We start from the raw sequence: 26,326 nt of genomic DNA, 5'->3' as shown, positions 1-26,326 counted from the left end.
GTTGCCAGTGAATTCCTTATTCCTTATTCCTTTTTCGTTATTCCTTTCTTAGCCACTCAGTTTGGATTGTGTTAGTAAAGGACAGTGTCACCCCACCATCAGTGTTGGTGGGATGCCTGGGAAGAGATTGTCTCTACAACTGGCTGAGGCCAGACAGGATAGAGGAAGCTAGACTTTTGAAAATTACTGCTGAATGCTGGTTTACTTAGAAGCTCATAAGTAACAGCCTCCCCTCTTAATTTTCTTTCCTTTCAAAGGCAAACCTAGTATTTAGTAAACATATTATGCAGATTCCTCTTATATATTGTTATTTTGTAAACTGGGACTTTGAATTATTTGGTCAATGTGAAGCAAGCATGACTTCATGCACTTCAGAGCTTGAAAACAAATATACAGGATGGTAATAATTTCCTCTGTGTTTTAAAGGACACTGGTGAGCAGAGGCTAAGGTTTATTGATTTTGGATCTGATTTTGCATATTGCATTTTTGCTCCACTTGTTGGGACTGAAGTCATGGGTCTGTTCATACTTCAGTGTTTACCATGTTGTTACACTTAAGAATGAATGTATATGCAGAACAGTGCGTGTTTGCAAAGGTTGTTACAGTCAGAGGCACCATTTTTGAACATATGCTTTGCTTATTTTTGGAAAAAAAATAGTAACTCCCCCTGTTGCATAAAAACTACCAGCAAAAGGGGGCAGAAGCTCAGTAGTCATATGGCCTTCCTGGAGACAGCTGAGGCCTGGCTCAGGCATGTGATGGTGTACGGACTGGCATCAGCTTACCTGCTCATGTACCTCTGGATTTAATCTTCAAGTCTTGCATATGAGTACTCAAGCAAAGCTTTTACCCACTGGAACACAAATTTAGAATGACACCCATGACCTGGAAAAAGCAGGAGTTGAGGAAATTCTGGGTAACCTGGGCACCTCTCAAAGGATCTCATTTAAGGGATACACAGTATTTCCCACTCACTATCTCTCACACAGAATCACTCTCTTCTTTCCTTCTCTCCCTTATCTTCACTTATTTTTGAGTTCAGTGAGGGATTCTGAGAGGTCTAGGGTTTAACAAAGGAGAAGAAAGAGGCAGTAGTGTGAAGAGGATGCAATCATTGATGTGAGAGAAGGAACAAATAAGATGGGAAAGGTAATTGTAGAGAGGTGTTAGTGAAAGACACAAATGTGAATGAAGGGAGAAAGAGGTAAGTGTCAGAGGGGATGATGTAAAGTAGCATGGCCCCATGCAAACTGGTGGTATAAGTTTGCAGAGTGGTGGGTGGATATGAAACTTCAAGTGAGGTAGTTGATTTTTCTACACACTTAAGAAAAACAAGAAGGATAATTTCTCTGGCCCCTCATGTTCCAGCTGGCTTCTGACTAGTGCAGAGGAGGGACAGAGCCAGAGACTGCCATGCCACCATATTTCGCAGTTGATAAAAGCTGGAAGTTACAGTTGAGCCTGTGAAGTTTTGGCCTGCCCTTTTTGGGACATATGTGGGCTGGTCAGAAGATGGTCATGAAAAAGTCAAGGCAATAATGAATTCCCAGATGGTTGACCTGAGAACTGCATCCTTGGCAGACCTAAGTCAGTGATAACACTGGAATGTCACTGACCTACCATACCTAATTGCTTATAGCAAGCTAAGTCTTTTTAACTGCTCAGGCTTAATCACTCACAGAGAAGCAATTCATCCCCAACCCTGACAGCTTTATCTGTTGCTTGTTGGAGAGATTTACACAATTCCAAAAAGTTCTGCAAGAAATGGTTCGTCATCTCTGGGTTTTAATACATTGGAATTGTTTTTTTTGGATCCTGCCACTCAGTCATGATGTTAGATTTGCCCAAGATGATTATTTATAGCTTGCTTCTGTAAGATAAGGATGATCCCAAGTCATTGTTCACTGTTAGATTGTTAATGACATTCTGCATTGAATCAGCTCAGCTGTTAAGAGATGCTTCAGGGAAGAGGGGGAGCAAATTAACCCTTGGGCTGGGAATACATGTGATGTGTGGCCCTGATTGCACAAGCTTTTCTTTTTTCTACTCCTTTCTTTTTTTCTGTCTTTTTCATCATGCAGGAATCTTGTAGGTAGGGGAAGTCTTGATGTATGTGCTACAACCAGTGTAACAGCAATAGTTTTCGATAGTCAGACCAGAGGAGCCTGGGGACATGAAGAAACTGCGATGGCTTTTCTTTTCAGAACTGCTCTACACCCCAGGCCAAAGTAGAACAACTGTCAAGTAATTGGTTTGGTCTGTGAGCCAAATAGCTCCGGCAACACTGCTGCACTGCAATCCTTATAGCACAAAAGATCCATTCACAAAGTTATTTACTTGAAGAGCTTAGGTGTCAGGTTTATTAGGAGTTTTATTTGTTTTGTAGATATTTGGATTTTGTTGTTTGATTTCCTACCCCCACAGGTCTGGGTTTCCTGTCGTAGTCTCAGATACCCAGGTAGTGCTTTCAAGTAACTTTCAGTGCTTTTAAGTGTTGACATTGAAGCATGGAAAGAATTACTTGGTTATTATTTTTTCTTGCACTCAGAGATAATATATCAGGGCCTTTTTAGGCTTCCAGTTCAGGTTTGCAAGTGATTGCTTAGTACTTGGTCTTAAAATAATTTCATCATTTCTTAATCATAAGCAAAAAGCTTGGAAAAAAGCAGAAGTCATCTTATCCCAGTACTTGGAAAACTTAATAGGGATATGCTTTAAATATCCAGCCTGGTCAGCCAACTACAGGCTTGAGCCAAGGTTTCAGATGAAACTGTGATCTCACCAGACTAAGCAAGAGCTTTGCCATTAGTTTCATTAGGACCAGAATTTCACCCTTCCCCATTTTTATGTTTGTCCAGTGCAGGATAGAGATTCTGTTTCTTATTTAGATTTATGGAGCTCAATTGTGTAATCCTTATTTAGCTATTGTATAACCTACTTGCCTTTATGCAACAGCACAAGAACAGTGGAGAAAGTATGGACTCCTTTTCTCAGCTTGTACAAACCACTCAAAAGTTTGTCAAAAGACTGGGCCTAGTGAGGTTTCTATCTTCCTTTAGACCAAATTTCCCCTAAAACTACAGAGAGGTTCACAAGTTTCCTTCACTTCTGGCACAGATGGGGCAGAAGACTAAGAGGATGCATTTCAGTGTAAATTTCAGTGAATCTGTTTCTCTTTAATATCTTCTCCACATTTTGTACCCCATTTTGCTATTTAAAGAGAGCATGTCAGATTGGAAGAAGAGACACAGTTCACACCAATCCTAAGTCTTTCACTCTTGAAGAAAGCCACACAGTAGATGTTAAGTGTAGGAGCAACAAGAACCTGGGCCCTCATCATGCTACGGGGAAAACACCAACACTCACTAGTACTTTGACCCCTTCTAAATAAGACACCAAGCCCCATAAAATTCCAGTCTGCCAGGGAAAAAGAGAAGATTTCAACAGTGTCCTGAGCCCGTAAAGAGAAACAATGCTTGGCAAAAATTCCTGAGAAATCTTAGGAAGTCAGTCACACCTGACATACAGCAAGATGTGACAGCAATTGCCATCAGATTTTTCTGTCAAAATCACCTTCTTAACTGGCACCCTATAGAAAGCTATGTGGGCCCAAGCCAGCTGCATCAGCCAGTGGTGTAACTTGCATTTGGTGGTGCCCCTCAGCACATCTGGCCATGTTGTCTATTCTCAGTGTGGGAACCAAAGATGAGCCAGAATCAAATCATACCACAAGAGGGAAAACAAGAAGACAAGTCCTGAAGAAAGACTTAAGTAAGTTAATAAGGTGCAGCCTGCAAAATGCTGGCAGGCTTCTTCTCAGATATACCACAGAATTGGATAGCAGCAATCTTGTGTTTTTGAAGCCTGGATTTCTAACTCCTGTCCTGTCACACAGCCCCTTCTCTCAAAGTGGATGTTGCAAGTAAGTAGAATCCTGTGCTGCCAGTGCTTTGCCTAGAAGGCTGCACGGCAGCTTCTCTGTCCTAACAGCTGCAATTTTTGTTTTTTAAATCCAGCAACCTGAATTAACTCATGACCCATAGACACCTACTTGATCACATTATTCCACTCCCTTCCCAGCCTTTAAATCTCAATTGTATTTAGAGAAAGTACTCCTGTCCCCTACCAGACTGTTTTAGAGGGTTAAACAAGGACCACTCTCAGGAAAAAAAGTGTCTTCATTTTCTTTTTCTCCTAACACTAGCCTTCTCCAATGACTTTCAGTGTGTGAAATAGCAATTTCTGTATCTCTTTCTGGTACAGGTATTGCTAGAACTGTGAGTGGTATTTTCCAAATCAGATTTTTGCCATTCTTGGATTAGAGGTACCTCCCAGCCTTTAATGAAAATGTGCTGCTTAGTACATCTTAGACTCACATAGCCTGTGTCATTGGCACATGTTAACTGTATTGTCAGACAGTGCCCTGGGCCACTCTCATCTTCCACTCCTTCCAAATGAAGAACATCCCTTCTTTTTTCCTAAGTTTTTGGTTTCAGTCCCTCATTGAATGACTTTGCAATTCATACTGGCACATTTTGTACCTCTAGTGGTTGAGAAAGACTGGTGTTTCTTTTTTATTTTTCTGTGTTCTTTGGGGGCTGGGTTGTTTTGGTTTGGTTTGGGTTTTTTTTAATTAGAATTCAGGTCTTGTCTGAATTGGTGGAGAGTAAAGAACTAAAGAAACAGAATCAGGGTACAAAAAATAAACAGCTGATGGAGTGGGAAAGGTTTGAAGGAAGTTTCCTAGATTTTTGCAGCTTTGTTTCTTAATGTTTTATTGATAATTTCTATTTAATGCTAACATTAAGTATTTTGGGATGTTTGTCTTTTTAAAACATAGGTTCCCATGCACTTTCAGTTAAGACAGGAGAAGCTATTACAGTCCTTGGCCTTCCAGTCAGACTACCAGAAAAACTAATGGTTTTTTTGGAATTTGCCATTCCAGGCCTATTTTAAAAATACATAGATGTTGGGCTTTCTCACTACATCAAAAAGGTGAACAACCTCTTTGAGAAACCATTTTGACACCTGTGAGAGTTACAGTCCTCAGCAAACAGTTCTGATTCTGATTTTTGCTGTTCCTTAGCAAGGCCAAGGTAGCAGTTTGAAGAACAGTGAAATAACATTAGTATTAAAGGAGTGAAAGAACATCTTTCCCACTAACCATACCCTCCCTTCATGTATGAATCTAATGTTGTAGAGTGCTGTATTTCTGGAAACTGCATGATATACTTTTCTGGTGACACTCTATGAAATATTTTCTAGAAGATAAGGCTAGTAAAATAATCACCAGAGAGTGATCTTGCTTAAGCTATTTCCAGTACCTAATGCCTATTTGCGAAGCGAATTCATACATGACAGCAAGGGGCTAAAAAAAGAAAAGGCTGGTTTATCATTATTTGGGCTGTAACTAGCCAGGCAAACACCATGATACAAATGTTTACAGTGAGGAACAAGTGTCTGTCTATTCTGAAAGGGCAATAGCAGCAAACACCTGCAGGTCTCAGCTGTCACTACAGAGATGAATACCTGTGTGTGGGAGTTTGGAGGAGGCTGCACTAAAGAAAACAAGAAAGAGTTACTGGGAAGTCAAGCAGCTTGTCAAGGCATTCTCGTAGGTGTGTGTATTGAATTGTCACAGTTTGAAGGCACAGTTTGAAGGCTTTTTATTAGCTTCTATTTTTGCATCCATTGCTCAAAAGGAAATTATCTGCTTCCCTACATGGACTTCTCAGCTTTCCTCCTCCGTCAGAGGCTCATTGCATCATGTGTAGTGCTGGGGAGGACAGAGGGTTCCAGCAGCCCTGGAGGACGTGCACAGATGATTTCATGCAACTGGAAACAATACAGGAAATAATAGGCCAGCTTGAGTGATGTAAATCCAAAGTAGCTGCCCTGAAGTCAGTGCAGTAGCTCTGAACTTAAAGAAACATAATCACAAGCAGAATTAGGCCTAATGATTTTACAGGACTTCCTAAAAGACATTGCAATGTCAGCACTTAGAAACTGGTATGCAGCAGGACATGGCATCCTGATGACAAAGGATGAGCACCATGGCTTGATGTTATTACTTGCCTGTGCCAAAGTATATTCTGTGCAGTGCAGGAGGCATGCTCTGTCCCCAGCTTTTACTTACACAACTACTGGTTGAATTCCTGGTTTTGTTTGGAATTACAGCTGTTTAACTTCCTAATTTCAGAAAACCTAATTTCAGCTTTGTCTTAAGCAAGAGCAAGTTCCATCTTTTGTAATACAGCTGTAGATGTAGTCACTTCCTAAGTGAAGTTTCCTCATCATCTTCACATCAGGGTTATTGGTCCTACTTGCACTTCTGTTTCCATCTGTTTTCACCAGCACAGATCCTAAGAGGGGAGTCCAAGAAAGTTTTCCTTATTAGTGTTGGGGGAAGGAACATCAGATGTCCAACATGTGTAGTGTGCTGTATTTAACAGTCAGTTCTTACTAAACTCTGTCTTGCAGGGTTAATAACAGGTTGGTAATACAGAAAATGAGACTTTTAACTGGGAAGTTGTGACATACTTCACTTGGCCAGATTTGAGCCTCCTTTCGCTTTAAATGAGCAAATGGGAAAACCGCGTCATGGTTCCTGGAGTACATTCTCCTTCAGTCTGTGAGATCAAAGAGTACAGAGGGCAGAAACAAAAACCCATAATAACTAGGTTGAAAAATTAAGCTGATTAAAAGACAGACTAAAGCAAAGTGACCTTGTTGCTATGACCAGTTACTTGATTGCCCATTGCATTTCAGTGAGTAATTTTTCCTTTGTAAATCCACCACCATTAGATTTATACCAATGTGGTTCTCATGCAGCATGTCAAGAAATAAGTTCATCTTGAGAAAAAAAGTTCAAGCCAGGAGGCAGTGCCTAGAAACAAATGTTATGCAGAAATCCTGTTGAGCTACACTATAGCTAAAAGTGTTGAATGTGTGTCGATCAAAATATTAAAGTGCTTGGAAATTTTCAAATGGAAATTTTTCCTCTGTTTGCTTCTGTTAAAAGCTTTGAGAATTTAGTATTTGGTTCTATTCTGGTTATAAAACAGATATTACAGTTTTCAAATGGCTGGAAGTTTTGGATTTCCCACCCCACTGTCAAGGCATTTTTATGGAGTGCTTTTCAGCTGGTTACTCCTGCAGTATGCAGTTGGTAAGAGCCATAGGATCCACATGCACGCCTATAGGATAACAGGAAGTTTACATAGTCATCGTCACCAGTGGCTGACACGGGCTTTTCTGTTGAGGGGCTCTTAGCACAGATGTTCATTAACTTAAAAAGTCCTTTTAAAATTATACATACAAAACTGAATCATTCTCAAAAATAACCACACATATGGATATAAATTGCAGGAAAGCAATGATTCACACATTGAAATTAGCCTTAGGAACTGCAATGTGGAGAGCTTTGCAGAACTCTGATCGTAATCACCTCATTCCATTAAGTAGAAGCAGAGCTGTACAAAGCTATTTTTTGCAGGTGCTGAAACGATTTAACTGTTGTTTAGATGATTAGCACATAGGAGAGCCATGTCCTCAATCCCATCCCTGTTCACAATTTGCTGGATTGTACTTGGAATATTGGTGGAGGCTATTTCCATTGACTTTACTAGAGTCAATGTTTTGTCCAGGGCTTTAGAAAGTGAAAAGTGTATGGGCAACTTTTTCTAGGCACTGAACGGCAAGAGAAATGATGAAGTAATTTCTGTGGTTTTTCTTCCTGGGCCAGGTCTTTGTGCAGACTAATAATGCCTTTTAGTAATTATGGGGAGGAACCATGCATAAATATCTGAAGATACTGTACTGCACTGCTACAGATTGTCACTTTTGGCAGGCAATCTGCAAAGCAATTTACAGAACTCCAAAGGTTAGCAGCTGAAACTGTTGACTTTCTGATGTGTGATGTGCACATCAAAAAGGAAAAGATGATGGTGGGAAAAGATGAAGGTGAGGAAAAGATGATGTGGGAACAAAATCACTGAAAGATCTCCGGGAGCAGAGTCAGATACTGGAGTGGCATCTCCTCGGTGCTGCAGAGTACTGGTGCGCTCTGTGCGGCCGCCACTGCCCCCACAGATGGTGGGGACAGCACAGAAAGGCCACCCAGAGGGACCAGTCCTTAAACGGGAATTCTCCTTTGATGTCTGGTCACAGAAGCAGCTCCCAGCAGAGTCTTTTCAGGCTTCCAGCTGGAAGGTTTTCTTATGCAAATGGCCTCTCTCCTTTGCACTAAAGAAAGCAGTTGCTAGGCAGTTTTCCTAAATACCCATTTTTTACCCTGGGCTTGGCGAGCAATCGGGACTCTTTTGGCCCACAGAACTCAGGAAGCACGGGAAGGAAGAGCTAGACAATTAGACTATGAAGACTAGACGTGTAACAGGATGGATCGAGAGGATGAGAGGACAGCACCAGCTAGTAATAGAGCCGAGGCTACAAATCTGGCTGTGCAAATTCGTGTGTGCATAGCAAAGAGCTACTGGCAGTGATGGAAATGGGGAAGCACTGTGTGACACTGCAGATCATTTCCATCTTCACTGCTCTCGGTCCTTTTTCTGTCCGATGGAGCACGTGTCCACTGCAACATGGAGTGGAAGGGAAGTAAGTAGCAAAGACTTAAATCAGAGGCTGTTGGCATCAGTGACAGAGAACGTGGAGAATAGAGAATCTGTGGTTACTCATGTAGCTGTAAGACGTATGCCTTTTTGAAGTGTTTTCAATACCAGATGTCATGAACAGTAGCAAAGTTTTTGACGCCATGTCAGGAACAGCTCTCCAAGCTTCCCAAAAGGCGAGGACTCCAGAAATGAACTGATACTGCATCTTACAGTCTCAGAAACTTTGTAATTAGACTTCAGAGATAAGTTGGCTTTGCGTTAATCTAGTCTTACATAAAATGGAGCCAAAACACATATAAAATGCTGTCAAGCTTCTAGCTGTGTCCTAACTTTAGGATGAGATGAAGTCTTGATTTAAGGTGCGTGACAGAATATGCATCTTCTATTAAGGACAGATCTAAAAGAATTAGAAAAGATTGTGGTGACTCAAATGCTTCTATCTCCATCAGGTGGGTAAACAAACCTCCAAAAGAAAAGCCACATGAGTGGGAAGTAACTTCATTCTTTCCAGTGTACTGAAATTATTTCAAAAAAAAAAAAAAAACAACCTAGCTTAATACCCTTGAATTTGCTTTCAAAAGTTACTATTTATTTGCCCTTAAAAATATTCTTGCAACACTGCTGTCCAGCCCTTGAGGATTTGGAGAGCTTACATTAAATTAAATTTACGATCAGTTCCTACTTCTCTTCCACAGTTCATTTCATCCAGGGCTTGATATTGCCATAGTGGTGTCTCAGATGTTTGGGCTGGGAGCAGAGTCAGACCCATTGAAATGCTCAGATAGAATGACCAACACTGAGAGGTGATGCAAATGAAATTTCAAAACTATTCTCTTATTTAGTCTTACAGTTGTGTTGATCTCCAGAGAGGTATAACATTTATATTGTCTGTTTTCAAGCTATTTCCCAACACTTTGGAAGAAGTTTAAATTATAGATATCCATGATTCTTGAGCCTCGTCAAACTCTATTTCAGTCCTCTGTTCCATGTAGCTGTGTTCAAGCTTTTCTTCATGAATTTGAGTCCTGGAAATGATCATTGTAAAATGAATGTCACTTCAGTTATTCACATCACATGCTTAGAAGCCAGGATTTTAAAGAAAGAGCTATAGTGTGAGACTTTTGATAATAAATGCATAAGACTGCAGATCTACATCTACAGAAATATTGATCCTGTGTAATAAAGGAGCACTTAACAAAAATAAAACAGATTTAAAGCCATTTAGAGATAAAAGAATCTTGAGGCTACGATATTGTAGAGCTCAGAATATTGGGGATTTTCTGTTGCTATTGAAAATTACTGTGACCTAAGCAGCTAGCTTTATAGCCTTTACAATTTCTCTAGAAGACAGAAAGACAATGGTATATATTCAAAGACTGGAAACTAGTTTACCGCCCAGACCAATGAGCAAACTGGTATTGACTTTACTGGGGACAGAAATTTTACTTCCATTCTTATTAATTGAAAACTTGTAATAGCTTTATATCTGATTTCACTTCCATGTTCACTGCTGGATCTGGGTGAAAAAAAAATCACAGTCTCTGTGATCTAATCCTTACATACCACACTATGAAGCAAATCAAAGTGTTTTGCTGGAAATATAAGCTGGGGTTTTTTTTCAACTGATGCGTAAAATGTGATGCAGTCTCAGCCTTAAGGGATTCTTTTATAACATCATCCAGTTTATTTCAAGGTGTGTGTGAAGAGAGTCCTTCAGATTATTTTATGGCCTGCAAGATTATGTCTCTGTAAATCTGGATTTAATGGTGTACACAGAAAGGGAGTAATCTTAACACAGCAAAGAAATTGCTCTCGTTTTCTTTCTCTTCCTTTTTTTTTTCTGGCAGTAGAATTTTAAGAAAATTAAGAACTGTTCATTAAATATATTGCCAGATATTCTTTGATAACACATCAGTGTTGCAATTATTCCACAGCCAGTATAAATATAAAGGGGGGGAAAAAAGAAGCAACATGAATGACAGTCAGGATGATTACAAATCATTTGTCCTAATGTTTTTGTCGTCTATGTTCCTCATACTGCCTTAGCCCAGGCCCGCAAAATAAAACTGTGATAGCGCTATCTGGAGAATATGGATTCTTTCCAGATTGATTTACCAGATGCCTGTCACCACGAAGTCGCTTTGGAAGGCTAACTGATAGGCTGGGCTCTTTGCAAATTACTGCTCTGCATGCAGTCCTTTTGCAGCTGATTATGCTGCCAGTGTTATTTTCTGACGATGAGATTTAGTGCAGCATACTGCCTGGCACTATCCTTGTACGAGATTTTTCTTGCTTGTGAGCTAAGCAAAGGGCAAGGTCCTGCATTCTTGGCAGCCTGTCATATGCATGAGCTGTTTGTTTTTTGGATTCAGCAAGCAGAGTTTTAAATCATCTTTAGCAAAACAAGACACAGAAAAAAGAGAGATCAAAATAGAGCTGAATATTTCATGCCATAATTTTGGCAGCACATCTCGTCTTGTCTTCTAGATTGAAAGCACCAATGAAAAAGGGAATTTTGCAGTTTTCAATTGCGTGACTTTTCCATGCTCCTTGAGTATCCTCAAATATTCTAGGACTGGTCTCTCATGCCATATCAGCCATTTTTAGAGAAAAGAATCTGGTGTTGAATAGCTGTGTGGGAAAAGCATAACTGTGTTAAAATAAAGGTCAATGCCTATACACAGTGAGTGGAATGTGCCTCTCAACAGAAAACCAGTAGATACTATTTGAATCTGCAAAACAGAGATTGTATATTGTTTAAAATACATAGTCCGATATTGCCATTTTCTTCAAAGGGAATTCTGTTGAAAGTTACTAAAAATCCTTGCACAGCTTCTACCTGTTCACATAGACACACACAGTTCTGATTTTTATACCAGTCATGGTTGGAGGAGCATACATTTTTGACCAAAAAATATTTCCATCACAATTTGGAAATGAGCTAAATGGTGGGTTTGGAGCTTGTGTATGCACACATACTATTATTCAGTATTAACCTGCTTTTCCATCTCAATCAGCTTCAGTTAGTAGAATAAAATGCTAAATAGAAAAGGAGGAAACTGAAGGTTATGCTGTACTGCACACAGTAAAAAGCCCTTCAAATACCTATTTAAATACAGTTAAAATGGCATAAATTAGAAAATGCAAGTTTCATGGAGAGGTTTATACAGTTCCACTGTACAATGTGAGACTGAAGGTAGGTCTAGTCTTCAGACACTGGTAGCTCAAAAACTGTGGCATGAGCTTGATGCAGACTGCAAAGCTATTCAGAAGCAGGATGAATGTTCCTTTTCTGGGGCGTACATTTCTTCCCTGTGCTACTCACAATGTCCAAACTAGTTGCTTTAAATGTAGCTTCTGTTTACATGTTCTTAACTGTGTCACTGGGGATATGGAAAACAGCATTATGTTAAATAACATGATCAGAAAAAAAACTATATGTAAATAAAGCTTCTTTCCTTAGTTATTCCTTTTGATCCGTTACATCTTAATAAATTTGTTTAAGATGGAAGACAGGAAAAATGGAACAAAAAAGGAATAGATCTGGATCTGTGTAGCTTTCATATAACATAAAATAGGCAATTAATCTGCACCTGTACTTGAATAACTTCCTATTGTAAGTAAAGTTCACAGGGGTATTGATGAATTTAAAAATTGCCTGAGAATCTCAGAATTCCTAGCTTTAAAATAATTGTGACCCCAAAATTTTGGGAGTACCTGTTTTCTTGTTGTCCTGCTGCTGCTGTTCAAGTCAGCTTCAAAAACTAGAAAGAACTTGTTGTTAGGTTCAGCTTAAGAATTGGAGAAATGTGGATTTTCTTTAAATAAAGGCACAGAAAGCAGATGGAAGTGTCCCTAAATCACATGTAAAAGTGGGGAGCAGTAGGTTGAGGAACAGTTGGTGATTTCACCTCATAAAGGACATGGAAAGTAAGCAAAAATACAAAAGAAGGAAAGGCTAATGGACAAACAGTGATGCAGTGAAAAGGGCCAAAAAGAATTTCAGATTGTCTTTGAAAAGAATAGTAAAATAGACAAGAGGAGTCTCTTGACTGTTTAAATGTCAAGAGTATGAGGAGGAAAGTATTGCCGCTACAGACGTGGTAATGTGGGAAGGAGAGTTAGTTTGGCCTGAAAGCAAAATTAATTTTTAACATCAGGTAGTGATAAATATGAAGATATAGGCAAAGGGGGCAATGGGACTAAGAATATATGAAAGCTAAACCTGGAACATGCATAGAGAAGAGGTACTCAAGCAATGAGGAACACTGACAGCCTGTTTTATGGTTGGAGACAGAGAGGTTAGCAAACCCTTAAAAGAATCATAAACCAGCCCTGCTGCCCAAAGCAGAGGTCCTGCTCTCCTGCTTGTCTCAACAGCTAATTCCTGCAACATCTGCTTTTCTGCACCAACGTCAATGTTTCTGCAGCCACGGAACAAACTTCATTGGTGAAACATGCCAGCTGAAAAATAAGCTTTTTTTTTTCTTGGTTGCAGAGAGGACAGAATATTTCTCCAAACCAAAGTACAGTACAAGGGCATTCCTGATTAAAATCTTTGTTGAAGGAGAGTCTAAAAGAACTGTACTATATGAGTGCTTCAAAAGGCTTAAATAAACATTAGGGATGAAAGAATACTATTGTAACTAAAGAACAATGCTCGCATAAGAACAAATTAATGCAATCTTTCTATCAAAGAATTTAAGCAAAAGACTAGGAAAAGATTTCTAACATATAAAGCATGGGTTTCTTTGAAAACCTGTGAACTCAGAAGACAGTAATCTCATTTTAAGGTGGTACTGTGCAATTTATGAAGGGAATGATTCAGTGTAGACCAACTACGTGTTAGGATGCAAGAGGACCAGAGGACTTGGTGTGCTCCGTATAATTCTTATCTTAGGTACCTTAAAGCACACAAAGAACCAAGACTCCTGATAGTGTCAGAAGTACTTGGTTCAGCAAAGTGCCAGCATGAGTAGTTGTCTGAAGCATAGATACTTCATTTTCTGAATCAGTTTACCCCATTGTTAGTTTGCACAGAAAGCAGAGCTGTTAGTATTTATGAAAGGTATCTATCTCAACGTGGCTGAATTTTCAGGGCAAGGAAAAGTTTTGAAAATAAAATATTTCTTATTTATGAAAATACTTGCCAGTTATTCTGCAACTCTTATTTGGAACTTTGGAACTCTTATTTGGAATCTTCTGTCACTGTCTTTGAAACTACACACACAACAGAAAATCAGGTTTGACTGTATCTTCTCTATGACTTTGAAAAACCCGTCCTGCAATTCAGCATGCAGTTTCTTTGCACTTGACTTTGATTAGATTTAATTAAAATTTAACTCTCAACATTCCACCCAGGTTGAGTTCTAGTTTTACAGATGCTTCTGTTTGACTATAGCAGGAGGAAATACTGCTTTACCTTGTTTCCAGTGTTCTCCATTATTTATTAGTGAAAGCCAAATTTTAAAGGATGAAAACATGTAATAGTTCTGCTTCTGCTCCAGTTGTATGTCCCTTCTATTTTTTCACTTTTTTTTTTTTTTTTTTTTTAAGAAAGGTGGCAATTTGAACTTCTCTCTTCTGCCCATGACCATTTCAGAACATGGGTGGCTTCTATTTGTAACAAGGTTTATTACGACCCTTGCTGGTTCAGTGAGATAGAAACTTGCTTTAGGTCAAAAAATTACAGCTTTGCTGCGAAGTGGAATACTGGGGCTTCCCCACTGGGTTGTGCTTGGCTCTCCCTGGAGTTCGAATGTATAGCAAATTCATCACATTCATTATTTCATATTATATGCCATACTCCAAGCTTATTTTACAGAAAGCACAAAGCCATTACAGCCTCAGTCACTCTAGAGCATTCAAGTTTGGAAAGTCTGTTCACGTTCCGGAGAGCCCCAATATGATCACAAAGTCCAGCAGCAGGAGTCCAACACTGATACGACAAACAGGACACTCAGTCATTCTGAATCTTGCATAGTGGAGATAGGGAAATGGATAAAGACTCATTTTCTTATTGGATGTAACAGCAGAAGATGTAAAAAGGCAAACCTATACCTGTTATTCTCAAAAGGTGAATGGTATTTTTGTCTCAATCCACCTTTCCAACAGCTTCCCCAACTCCTAGAAAAAAACATAGTATTTTGTTAGAAGGGGAGCAGGGGAAGTTGCCTGGGAGGTAACTGAATGATTCATCCTTTCTTCTGTTGCTGAGTTTGGGACCCTGTTGAATAACATCAAGATGAGTTGTTTGATTTCTAGCAGGTATCTGAGTGCATTTTTCTGATCTTGGTCTTCACTGCAAGCACTGGGAGCCTCGAATAGCAGGAAACACAAGCCTCAGGGTGGCTATGGAGATTTTGCTCCACATTGAAATCCCATAGACTAAAACCCTGCAACTGTAATTTCAATTATGTAGGATGATTCTGTGCCTTTTAAAGAGCAACTACTCAGAATTTAACAGGAGTCTGGAGACTTCTGCAGACAGGTGGGTTAAATTATAGTTACTACCAGACAGCTATTTCAAGATTACTACCCTCAGAATAGCAAATACCCTACCCCCACGAAACACAAACAAAACATGAAGTTGACTTGTCCTTCCAAGATTCTTCTGGCATTGAACTCATAACTTGAAATTTCCAGCCCTTCACCTCAACGCTTTCTTCTGCTTAATAAAAAAAAACCCTGATCATTTAAGTTTCTAGTGTGTCAGACTAGGGTCCTGAAATTAAAAGACTTAGATGCTCATTTGGTTTCAGTAGTGTTTGATGTGTGAATGTTGAAATTGGTTCTCTCATGTGCATGAAAGAGTGGGAGGATGGGCATACCCAAATCTGTATTGTTTTTGTTGTTTTCCACTTCTGTGAGACCCCACCTGGAGTTCTGCATCTAGGTCTGGGGCCCCCAACATAAGAAGGATGTGGACCTGTTGGAATGAGTCCAGAGGAGGGCCACTAAGACGATGTGAAGACAGGCTGAGAGAGCTGGAGTTCTTCAGCCTTGAGGTTAAGAAGAAATACTTAACAGCTCCCTCATTTGCTGAGCACAGTCTAGCAAATGTACAGAATTAAAAAGAGATTGTATGGAAAAACATTATTAGACCCTGTAATTAAAAATGTTTTCCATAATGCATATTTAGATTGCTAATGGCACTGGGATCTTTTGCTCCAGAGGGAAAAAACCCATATATATCGTATAGGTGATATAAAAATATTTATATAGAAATTATACAGTTGCAAACATGTGAACAGTTGCATTGATGAATTACATTCACAGATGCTTCTGCCTTTATCCACTACACATAAATGTGGTTACCCAAGGACTTGTTGTAAAATGCCAAAGATCTTCAGATATTTCATTATGTTCAACGTGCAAGGCTGATTTTTCATTTCCCTGCCAAATGAAAGGTTTAACCCAGTCCTGCTGATGTGAAACGCACATGGTACATCAAAATAAGCAATAAAGTGTGGTGCAAACTCGGCCCATATTCAAAACTAGACATCTCATAGATACGTGGGGCTCTCCAATCTGGCCCAATTTGCCCTAACTCAGTGGAATTTTCTCCCGACCTTCCTATCCTGCCCAAGCAAGCTCAATATGCAGACTCTCCACCCTTTCCAAGAAATGACTGAGCCTGTTCTTAGATATAAATCACATTTTCCTGTAAGCTGCCTGCTCTATCTCTTGCGAGTTTTTGTGTGCATTTTCTTACACTGTGCCACAGTCTATAAGCTCAGGATTCAGGATGTTAGGGGTGACTTCTGACAGTTCCCATTACTGCCTGTTTGTGAACCACTCCATGGATTTAGTCTCATCCTTGTTCGCACCTACTGGTACTGTTCATAACCGTGGGAGCAAGCTCCAGAATTTTAGGACCCATTATGTATAAAAATACTTTCATCTGTTCTGAATTATCTCCTGGTAATTTTGTTGAGTAGTCTCTTGTTACAGTTCTTCAGACTTTGTTAATCACTATTCTGCAGTAGTTTCTGACTGACCTCACTTTATCCATCATCTTAGTGAGTTTGTAAGTCTCCACTGAAGTTTAGTTCTCCTATTTTGTGCCTCTCCAATTACATCACATCCTCCTTGAGATGTGAAGACCAGAACTGCACACTGAAGGCATGTGAGGGGGCCATGCCTCTATAAAATGGCAGAATTATGCCCTATGCCATGTAGTTGGTACCTTTGCTGGTGATGCTCAGTGTCTTTCGTTTTTGTGGCAGCTGTTGCTCATTGAGCTGTTGGTGTCAAAGAGAGCTCCAAAATCTCCTTGATTTGTAGCTGTCAGTGCTGAGTCTAAATATAGGTTATTACGAAGGCTATTATACCTGTTTATCATGCATTTAGTGAACTGCATTGATACTCATCTGCTGCCCAGGCATTCAGTTTAAAAAGCCTCTTCAAGAACTTAGCATCACCCCCTCACCTGGACTACTTGACAATGCCCTTCCATCTCTAGGCCATTGAAGATGTTGAATGTAACTGGCCGTAACACTGGCCTCTGAGGATTCCACTACTGCCTTCTCTCTGACCTGAGAAGTGACCTTGAAGTCCTGCTTACTGCTTCTTGTACTGTCACCAGTTTTCAGTCCGTAAAAAGGCCTTTGCTAAACCCGGCAGCAGCCTTTTTTTTTTTTTAATAACCTGTGATGTAGAGCCTTATCAAAGGTGTTTGTTTTGAAAATCCGCGTATGCTTTGTCTGCTGTATCACTTTTGTTTGCATTCATCCTGTGGATCACCTCTGGGCTAGTAGAGTGGGATCCCTTTCTGCAGATGGTTTTTTTCCCACTCTAGAAAGATATAGACAGATTGGTTTTTTCCGTGCATCAGCTCTCTATTTCTTTTAATGAGAAGACTACAGTTTCCCACCTGCATGCCTTCTGATTCAGGTGAATCCCATTTGGTCCTGGTGATATTAACCAGTTTCTCTGTTTGCTTGGAAAAAAAAATCTTTTTTCTTTCCCATAAATCCTTTAACATTTTTTGTTTCAAACATTATTTCCTGTTTAATAAAATCACTCTCAATTGCATGAAACCAGAAGCTTACATAAATGCTGCAAACCATGTAAAATAGTTTTCTTTCTTAGTTTAGTCATTCTTATGCCTTGCAAACAGTTCTTCTGCCCTTTTCATCTTTTATGTACCAATCTGCATAGTAGCAACTCACATGTGACAGACCTAGGGTACTGAAATTTGTAATGGGGCAGTCCTTTTTCCTTTTCAAATCAATGGCAAGATCAGGTGCAAAGCAGCATAAAAGTCCCTGAAAGAAAAAATCCAAGCAGAAGTCTCCTTTGGTGGTCTTAGCTGAAGAGGAAGTACCCCTGTGGGAAGCCAGTTGGGCTGTCTGTCCTTTGTTGTCATCCCTGAGACCTGTCTTGCTCTGCTCCCCAGCCTGCACTGCAGTAGGTCCCCCTGTTTCACAGGAATACTAAGCAGTGCTTTTGTTGGACGTCTTGGGTACTTCAGCTCCAAAACCCTGTGACGCTTCATGGCACAGCAAGTTCTCGCTGGTATCTGAAGTAAATTTTCGGTATTAAGCTGGTTGTTAACGAGGTTGGAACAGAGGAGGAGAGTTGAAACATTTGTTATGTCCCTTGCATAAGTGGGTCTGCCTGGGACATAAACAGCTTCATCTTGTCTTCAGAAAAGTGCTGACCCAGTGGGGTTTTCTTCTTCCCTGTTTTGTGTATTTTTGGGAGCATGCCAGTTTTATTGACCTTCTGAGGGCTCCCTTCATGAATAAATCATATCATAGGGAGCTTTGCTTAGAAAAAAGACACACAAGGAGATGCTCCATTGCTGGCCTGAAAGCTTACAAGGAGACTGGGTAGAAATGACAGTGTCCCTTGAGGACTGAAATCTGGGTGCTAAGACTAAAGTGTACACACATTTTACCCTTATTATATGCCCAGAAATCCTCAGGAGACACAACTGAGGACAAAAGTGCAATTCCCATTGCCACACAGCCTGAAGCAGAGACCAGAATTCTTTTGGACACAGAGCTGGTGTTGAGCTAGGTGCCTGCCCAGAAAAGGCATCAGTGCATACAGACAGTGCCACAAGTGCTGCATTTTCATGCGACTCCAGTCCAGCAGTTAGCCTGGGAAAAGGAGGCAGAACTGAAAGGCTGGGCAGAGGATCACAGCCTTATTGCCTAGGCAGGGATTTGTCCTCTGCCAGCTTGTGCCTGAGGCCCCCCCAAACCCTTTGTGCTTGCTGTAATCAGCACTTCTTCTGGCTAAAAACAGTCCTTGAGATGCGTGGGCCATATTTGGGGTTGTCAAAATCCCTTTGATGATATGGTATGTGCATACACTAGGGGTATTTTATCCAGACAGTAAGTGGATTGGAGGAAGGGGGCAGAGAGATATTTGAATCATTGTGAAGAAAAAAGCTGGTAAACAGAGGGTTAACCTGTCTTTCCTCTAAGTGTCTGATTTCTTATACCCTGTATCTACTCGTCTTGTGCAGTGCCTTTTCGTTACAGCCCAGACCCGTTCCTGACACGGTCAGCCTTGCACCTTCCTGCTCCTCCACTTCTGTTCCCCCTCCAGCATATCCCCTTCTTTGAGCTTCACCGCTGGAATCCTCTCCCAAGGCTGGTGCGGCACATTCAGGGTGTTTGACGGCTCGGTTTCCATGGCAGCTGGGCTCCCCTGCTCCCAGACAGCAGCTTAGGTGGAGAAGGGAAGAAGAGCTGGGGAAAGTCATTAAATGTGCCAATTAGTATGCAGGGCCAGGCAGTGGTGGCAGCGGTAGGGGTTCCCGGGCTGCCAGCAGACCAGGGGAAGAGAGCTGCAGCAGGCGGGAGCTGAAGGGCTGCTGTCCCTGGCTGGGGCAGCAAGCAGGGTACCACACCAGCCACACGCCCACTCTCTTACACATGAGCTCTCTAGCATCATTCCCACCCCACAAGATAAATTGGGCATGAAAATCGGGAAAGCCCCTTACAGGGACAAAAATTGTGCATTCTGAAATGGCCAGCCAGGTATCACGGTGACATTCAGCCAGAGAATTGCAGAGAGGGGAAGGAGTAGGAGAACTTAACTTGGATGAAGACTTGATATTTTCTCTGCTGTGTCTTAGCTTGTAGCCCATGGCAGAACAGGACTTACAGAAAAAATGCAGCTTGCAGACCACAGTGTATTTTTATAGGAGCAGATGACAAGGCTCTGCTAAACTGTAGTTAGGATGCCAAAGCAACATGCTGCCCCCTCCTGTAGAGCATCCAGTTTCTCTTGACATTAGTATTTTTATTCATTTCTTGGCCTAGTCTGTGAGTTTTTTAAAAAATTCTGTGTTCTGTTAAATGGTTGCAACATTTTTTTCTGGATTGACAATATTTCAGTAAGAACTGCCTCTCACTGAAATTTTATGCAGCTGTGCAGGATCTGTAAATGTTCTGTGATGTTTCTGAATAAACAGCCTGTCACGGTTTAACCCCAGCGAGCAACCAATTACCACGCAGCCCCTTGCTCATGCCCCACCTCTGTTGGGATGGGAGGGAGAACCAGAAAAAAGTAAGACTTGCGGGTTGAGATAAGAACAACTTAATAATTGACATAAAGTGAAATACTATAATAATTATTATTTTACCATTTGTATTAATAATAACATTATTATTAATGAAAGGGGGGGGAGAAGGAATAAAATCCAAGAAAAGAGTGATGCACAATACAATTGCTCAGCACCTGCCAACCAATGCCAGCCACCATCCCACAGCAGTGATTGGTGGCTGCCAACCAACTCCCCCCAGTTTATATACTGGGCATGATGTTCTGTGGTATGGAATAATCCTCTGGCCAGTTTGGGTCAGCTGTCCTAGCTGAGCTCCTTCCCAGCTTCTTGTGCACCTGCTGGCTGGCAGACACTGGAAAGTCCTTGACTTCGGGTAAGCACTACAGAACAGCAACTGAAACCTCAGTGTTTTATCAACCTTATTCCCATACAAAATCCAAAACACAGCACTGTACCAGCTAGTAAGAAGAAAATTAACTCTATTACAGCTGAAACCAGGACACAGTGAGAGTTTGTTAGATGGATTAATTCTGTTGTGATAACAGTGATGCTACAATATTTAATCTGTAAAAGGAGACCATTCTAAGTATCTTAATGGGACATTGACTGGTGGTATTTCAGGGGTTTTTTTAACAACTCATGATCACTTTCTCCCATTTCACTTTCCATGGAAAGCGTCTGCCTAGAGAAATGTTAGAAGGATTTCCTTATTAATTAAGTATTTTGTTGTTACTTGTTTTTGTTTAGGCTGTAGGATAATCTGTTCTCTTCCCAATATGGTTTTGTTCCCTATAGTATGTTTCATTGCTTTATCTGGGATCCAGTTGTTTTAAGACATGTTTTATTGATCTTGTGTGAAGCTTTGTTTATTTGTTTTTTTCCTGTGAATATCTGTAAAAAGCACCTTCTCTCAGTGCAGATCTTGAGTATGAGTTGTATATGAGCAGTTTCAAGCAGGGGAAGAATTCCTCCTGGAAGTGGTAATGGAAATAATTTAGAGAGCAGTGATACTACATTAAGCCACTAATCATGCCTCTGCCAACCTTTCACTGTGCCAAGCTACCCAGGGCTTGAAACACACTGGGAATCCCCTGAATGTTGCGCTCCCGCATATTCAAAGAAGTGGTACTGTCTGCAGGAAGCTGCCTTCCAAAAGCGTAATGGTCCCTTCCACCTCCCAGCCCTCCAGCAGCTGCCTCTGCTGAGAATTTTCTTAGCAGACCTCTGTAGGTCTTTGCTTCATTTCAGAACCCATTTAGAGGATGCACAGTATCAAAAAGCATGCTGCAGAATGTGTGACCTAAATTGGTCATCAGTCACATTTCATTTTAAATTATCTGAGTACATTTTGTTTTAAGTTTCCATTCAGACTGGAATCTTTTGGGAGCCTCTGGCTGCTGTGTTTTGCTGGGAAACACCAGGATTTTTCATTAAATTTTTTTTTTTCTGTGCTAAAAATTAGGGGAAAATATTCAGTACTTTTGCCTGATAGAGAATCAAAGGTATTTCAATACATCTTCTCACAAAGAGAAGAACTTCTTTTTCTGAACGCCATAGTTTTGTTGAGTAGAATAGTAAGAGTACCATAAGTAGCCTAGGTAAAAGTACATTTAAATCGGTTTGAATGTGTTGTGAAAGAGATTTTTAAAGGGAAGACTTTCTCAGATCAAAAGTACAGGGTGAACTTTTCTGTTGTCTTGTTAGCTTCTTATTCTGATTATCCTGTCTTCTCTGCTGGAAGATTTAGAGTTTAGATTCTTCTGAATCACAATGTATTAACATAATAGTCAAAACTCATTGTGATTCTTCCGACAGTCAGTCCTTAGACTAAATACTCTTCCTTAGACAATCTCTTCCTTTACAGAGCTTAATTCTTCTCTCTTCTTCTTTGTATCAGCAAAACAGAACAAAAAGATCTAGGGCTTGGTTGCGCATAGACTGCTTCTGGATACCATTGCACAATAGAAAAAGATTTTCCATTATTTCACAATAGTAAAAGATTATTGAATTCTAGAACCAGCATCCCAACTCATGAAAGCTAGCAGTTCTAACTTTCGTTTAAGTTATGGTATTTTTCTCTTTCTCTGCATAAACAATGCCTATTATTATGATAATTAATATTAAAAAGGACAATACAGTGTTAATATAAAATTTTTAAATACATTTAAATCTTCCAAATAATAATGATAATATTTTTCATTACTATATCACATTAAAGTTAATTATCCTGCAGATGAATTTGTGACAGATACCCTGTAGTGATTGGTATGCATCTCAGCGCTAATAACCAGCAGAAGATGTATTGTATTGCTTCCCTTGCTGTCCATCTGAGAGCATCATGAGCAACTTGCATGGCATAGCCTTAAATCCCACAGAGATTTAATTTCCCCTTGGTGCTAAGGCATGATAATGGAATGCAAGCCTTTGACACAAATAATAAAGGTATTTACAGGTGCCTAACTTGCCAGTTGTGCATTTCAACTCAGGCTTCTAAGGGAACTAGGACACGGACAGTAATGGAAAAGGCTTGTTGGCCCAATGTTAAACATTGCAGAAGAAATTCCTGATTCAAATGCAGAGTAACTAAAACCTATACTTCTGCTGCAAGACAGAAAGCAAATGTACTTACTGTTTTGGAGGAAACAATTATGTCTGTTCCCATGGTGGCAGACATAACCCCAAGACCTGTAGAAATTTGGGGCCTGTCTGTGTGCTGTGGTTCTTTCCCGAACCTCTGCCTGAGTTTCACCTAGAGGGAGCCCACTTTCTGGTGGTGACAGCTGAAGCCCAGGGCTTTTTGGACAGCTGCTCACAACCCATGAAATCCATCAGAAGCCAGTGGAATTTGCCTTGTGTCTGCTTACCCTCTGTGTCTTCCCATTCCCACATCCTCTTTTCTGTTCTACTGATACTCACCTTGATTTCTTTCCCTATTCCCCAGGGCTAGGGTGCCATGTTGTTGCTTCATTTTGTAGCTGCTTCTTCATTACAGTGCTCCTGCTGAGCATAAAGAGGCCCTTATTTGAGCAAGTGCATCGAAGGGAGTAACCTATATTAGGTTCATTTAACAGGGAACTTTCTCCCCTACTTTTGCTATAGTTAAGACAGTCTTGGAGGCAGTAATTTCCTTTTGCTGTTATTGTGTTCTCTTTCCACAGGAGGGCATGGAATCTGGGATGTTGTCTGACCTTAAAGAGCAAGAAGTTGGATTGCATTTTGTCCAGGAATCGTAATACTTAATTCCTGTCTGATTCAAGCACGTTCTGTGTTAGCTCACATATTCATTGCTATCTCTTCAAAACAGGCAAAGAAAGTACACGGAGCCTTATTTCTGCCTTTCAAATGTCTAACTTCCACCTGACTATTTCCACAGCTCAACAGCTCTCACAGAAAACAGGAAGCATCTCTCACTTTCCACCAAAGATGGCATACTAACCATAACAGTGAGGTGCTTTACCAAATACACCGCAGTGCCCTATAATATTATATATATATATATATATATATATATATATACACACATATACAGTAACGTATCAAAATTAAGTGGCATATATTTTGGGACAGACTCTCCATGATCTTGCATTAATCCAGTTCTTTCACTACCTAGTTCAAGGTTCTCGGCATCAGAGCACCTAATCACTCATACAGCAATGACTATGTAAAGTGTTCAAAAGAATTGAAAAGCAAATTAAAACAGATAAATGCACACTTCAGCAACCCGGAGGACATTCATTTAAAATGTCAGTATTCACATATATTTGCCGTACTAGCAAGGCAGCCTCCTTTTTCAGTCTTACCTATTCAGCATAAGCTCACTGATAAAATTAACAAGTCTTAAAATTAACACTTTGTTCTGAAGGGCTGGAGTAATCATACAGAATGGGTCTTGCACCATACAGTGGGTTTTCAAACTCAAAATCATTATGTTAGGAAGATTCTATTAGGAGAGAACTTAAGTGTTGCATCTGTTTTGCATTAACAGAAATCTTTTAGGTCAGTGGCTGAAGTGTCTTGAAGGAGAACTGCTATCTGGCAGAGAGGAAAGGAAAATAAAATGGGTCTGCAGCCTAAGTGTGGGGTCAAGGCTAATGGGAACTCCAGGACAACCCCTGATGGATACAAGATCCAGGGACAATTTTGATGGAAATAACCACAGAGGTTATTTAGGTGAACATAATGGCTTAATACACAGAAAGAATAAATAGATTTGCCTGGCAAGAAAGCAAAGAAAATTATATACTAAGGACTGAAGCACATAACATTTTAATAAGAACATCATTGAGTGTATGTGATAATACTCATCCTAAACATGTCCATAGAGTAATGTAAAGTAGCATGACTTTAAAAGGAAATGCAGGCTTTATGTAACAATATTTCAGAAGTTTTCATCTGAAGCAGATGAAAAATATTCTGAAGTACAAAGACTCAAAATCAGTATTAAGGCTACATTAACCTACTGCAGTATAAAAAAGTAACACTGTAGCTGCTGTGGTGAACCCATTTGTAATTCTTTACAAGTGACTAGAAGAAGTGTTGTTGCTGTTGTTGTTAATATTAATGTTTATGTTAATATTATTATGTGGCACTGCAAGCCTGTGTTGGAGTCTCATGTAGATCAGGACTTCATTGATGTAGGCATTATACAAGCACAGGTCAAAATACTAGTGCTAGCCTAATAGAAGTATGACTTGGTTTAGTACCAGATTTTCACAGAGGTTGATTTAGGAGTCCTAGCCCAAGGTATTATTGACAGTCTAAAAAACTAGGCCTGTACACAATCTCAGAAAACCTTTCAAAAACTGAAATATGTTGTCTTAACAACATGGTACCTTTATTTCCCACTTGGCTTATTTTGAATGTCTCCAGGCCTTCATGAGTCTTGGGAACTCAGGAGTCTGGGAATACTCTATGTAAGATTTATATTGAAGATTATAAAATTGACCTGCAGTTCTAATAGTAGAGATCTCAAAAAATTAAATGACTCGTCCTAACTACTTTGGTGTACAACTGCAGCCTGTTTTGTTTTAAAAATTGGATCTAAGCTTTGAGCTCTCAGTTTTACTGCAGATCCTACTTTTATTGAAACAGGTAAACTAAAAATATGTTTATGTATTTATTTTGAAGCAATTAGTGAAGTGGAGCTAGTAGAGAATTCCGTGTGTAATAGGATTCTTATTTATCCAAAGAGGAAGATAAGCATGTATGAGGACGGGACCACCTCAGAGCTGCATGGTTACAGTAAGGAGTAGCTTCAGAGGAGAAGATGGAAGCAGTGCTCCCTTGGGGCACCGCAAAATATGAGGGAAAAGCAGGGAAAATAGGTGTAGTTGTGGGTTTCTTTCCCACCCATCTCTTCTTTGTTCACACACTACCAACATTTGGTGAAGTATATGAGGAGTACATTGCACAATCTGTAGTGTGGAAATATGTGTCAGATCTTCAGAGAGTCCTTACTTGAAATGCAGCAGTGCTGGTGCAGAGCCCTACATCCTTTCAAAGTTTACTCTGATCTTCCTTAGTTCCCCATGATCACCGGGTAATAAGTAAGTTAAACAGGCTTTATATCAGAAAACCAATCCTCCACCCTGATGACATGCCATCGGTGAATGGATTCACCCAGGGAAATTTTGGGCATCATTTCTTACTAGACTAACACCTTCTGCACATGCTGGCTTCTCATGAGGTTATCCAGCCTTGTTTTAGAGGCAGAAGATAAGATGCTCCAGCATCACATGCAGAATTTAAAGCTCAGTGTTGGTGTTAAACAGATGCAGTCATGTGAATTCCAAGAACCACTGTATACACAATGCAGTATATTGTTTCCCAAATGGAAAATTACAGTGCTGAGGGTAGAGACAGTCACTGAAAAGAAATAAGAAAAAAAACCAAAACAAAACCAAACCACATACAAGACCAAACCTCAAATTTATGGTTCCAAGCCCTCTGCTGGTGCAAATTCTCCCTTTACACCAGAATAGGAATTTGTCCAAGAGCTATAAAATGAGTTCATCACTGCTTGGGCTACACTTTGGCTCTTGTATCCAAGAATAATATTTTAAGCATGGCTTGAGGAGTAATTCAACATATGAATTGATAAGAACAGTTTAGGATTTTGCAAGCTTCATAGGAATGAGGGGCTTTTCCCCCCCCAGTAGTAGCAGTTAC

At 40.1% G+C, this 26,326-nt stretch overlaps 1 protein-coding gene across 2 annotated transcripts in view; it reads left to right on the top strand.

Annotated features, from left to right (window-relative positions):
• NTRK2 (neurotrophic receptor tyrosine kinase 2) overlaps positions 1 to 26,326 on the top strand; it is a 200,602-nt gene that overhangs the window by 158,774 nt on the left and 15,502 nt on the right. The gene's annotated exons all lie outside the window — the stretch shown is intronic.

Source organism: Corvus kubaryi, unplaced genomic scaffold (assembly GCF_017639235.1).
Source record: "Corvus kubaryi isolate FWS band 111438036 unplaced genomic scaffold, C.kubaryi_AGA036_p1.0 37357, whole genome shotgun sequence".
NCBI classification, from domain to species: domain Eukaryota; kingdom Metazoa; phylum Chordata; class Aves; order Passeriformes; family Corvidae; genus Corvus; species Corvus kubaryi.
This window is presented reverse-complemented; position numbering and strand designations above follow the sequence as displayed.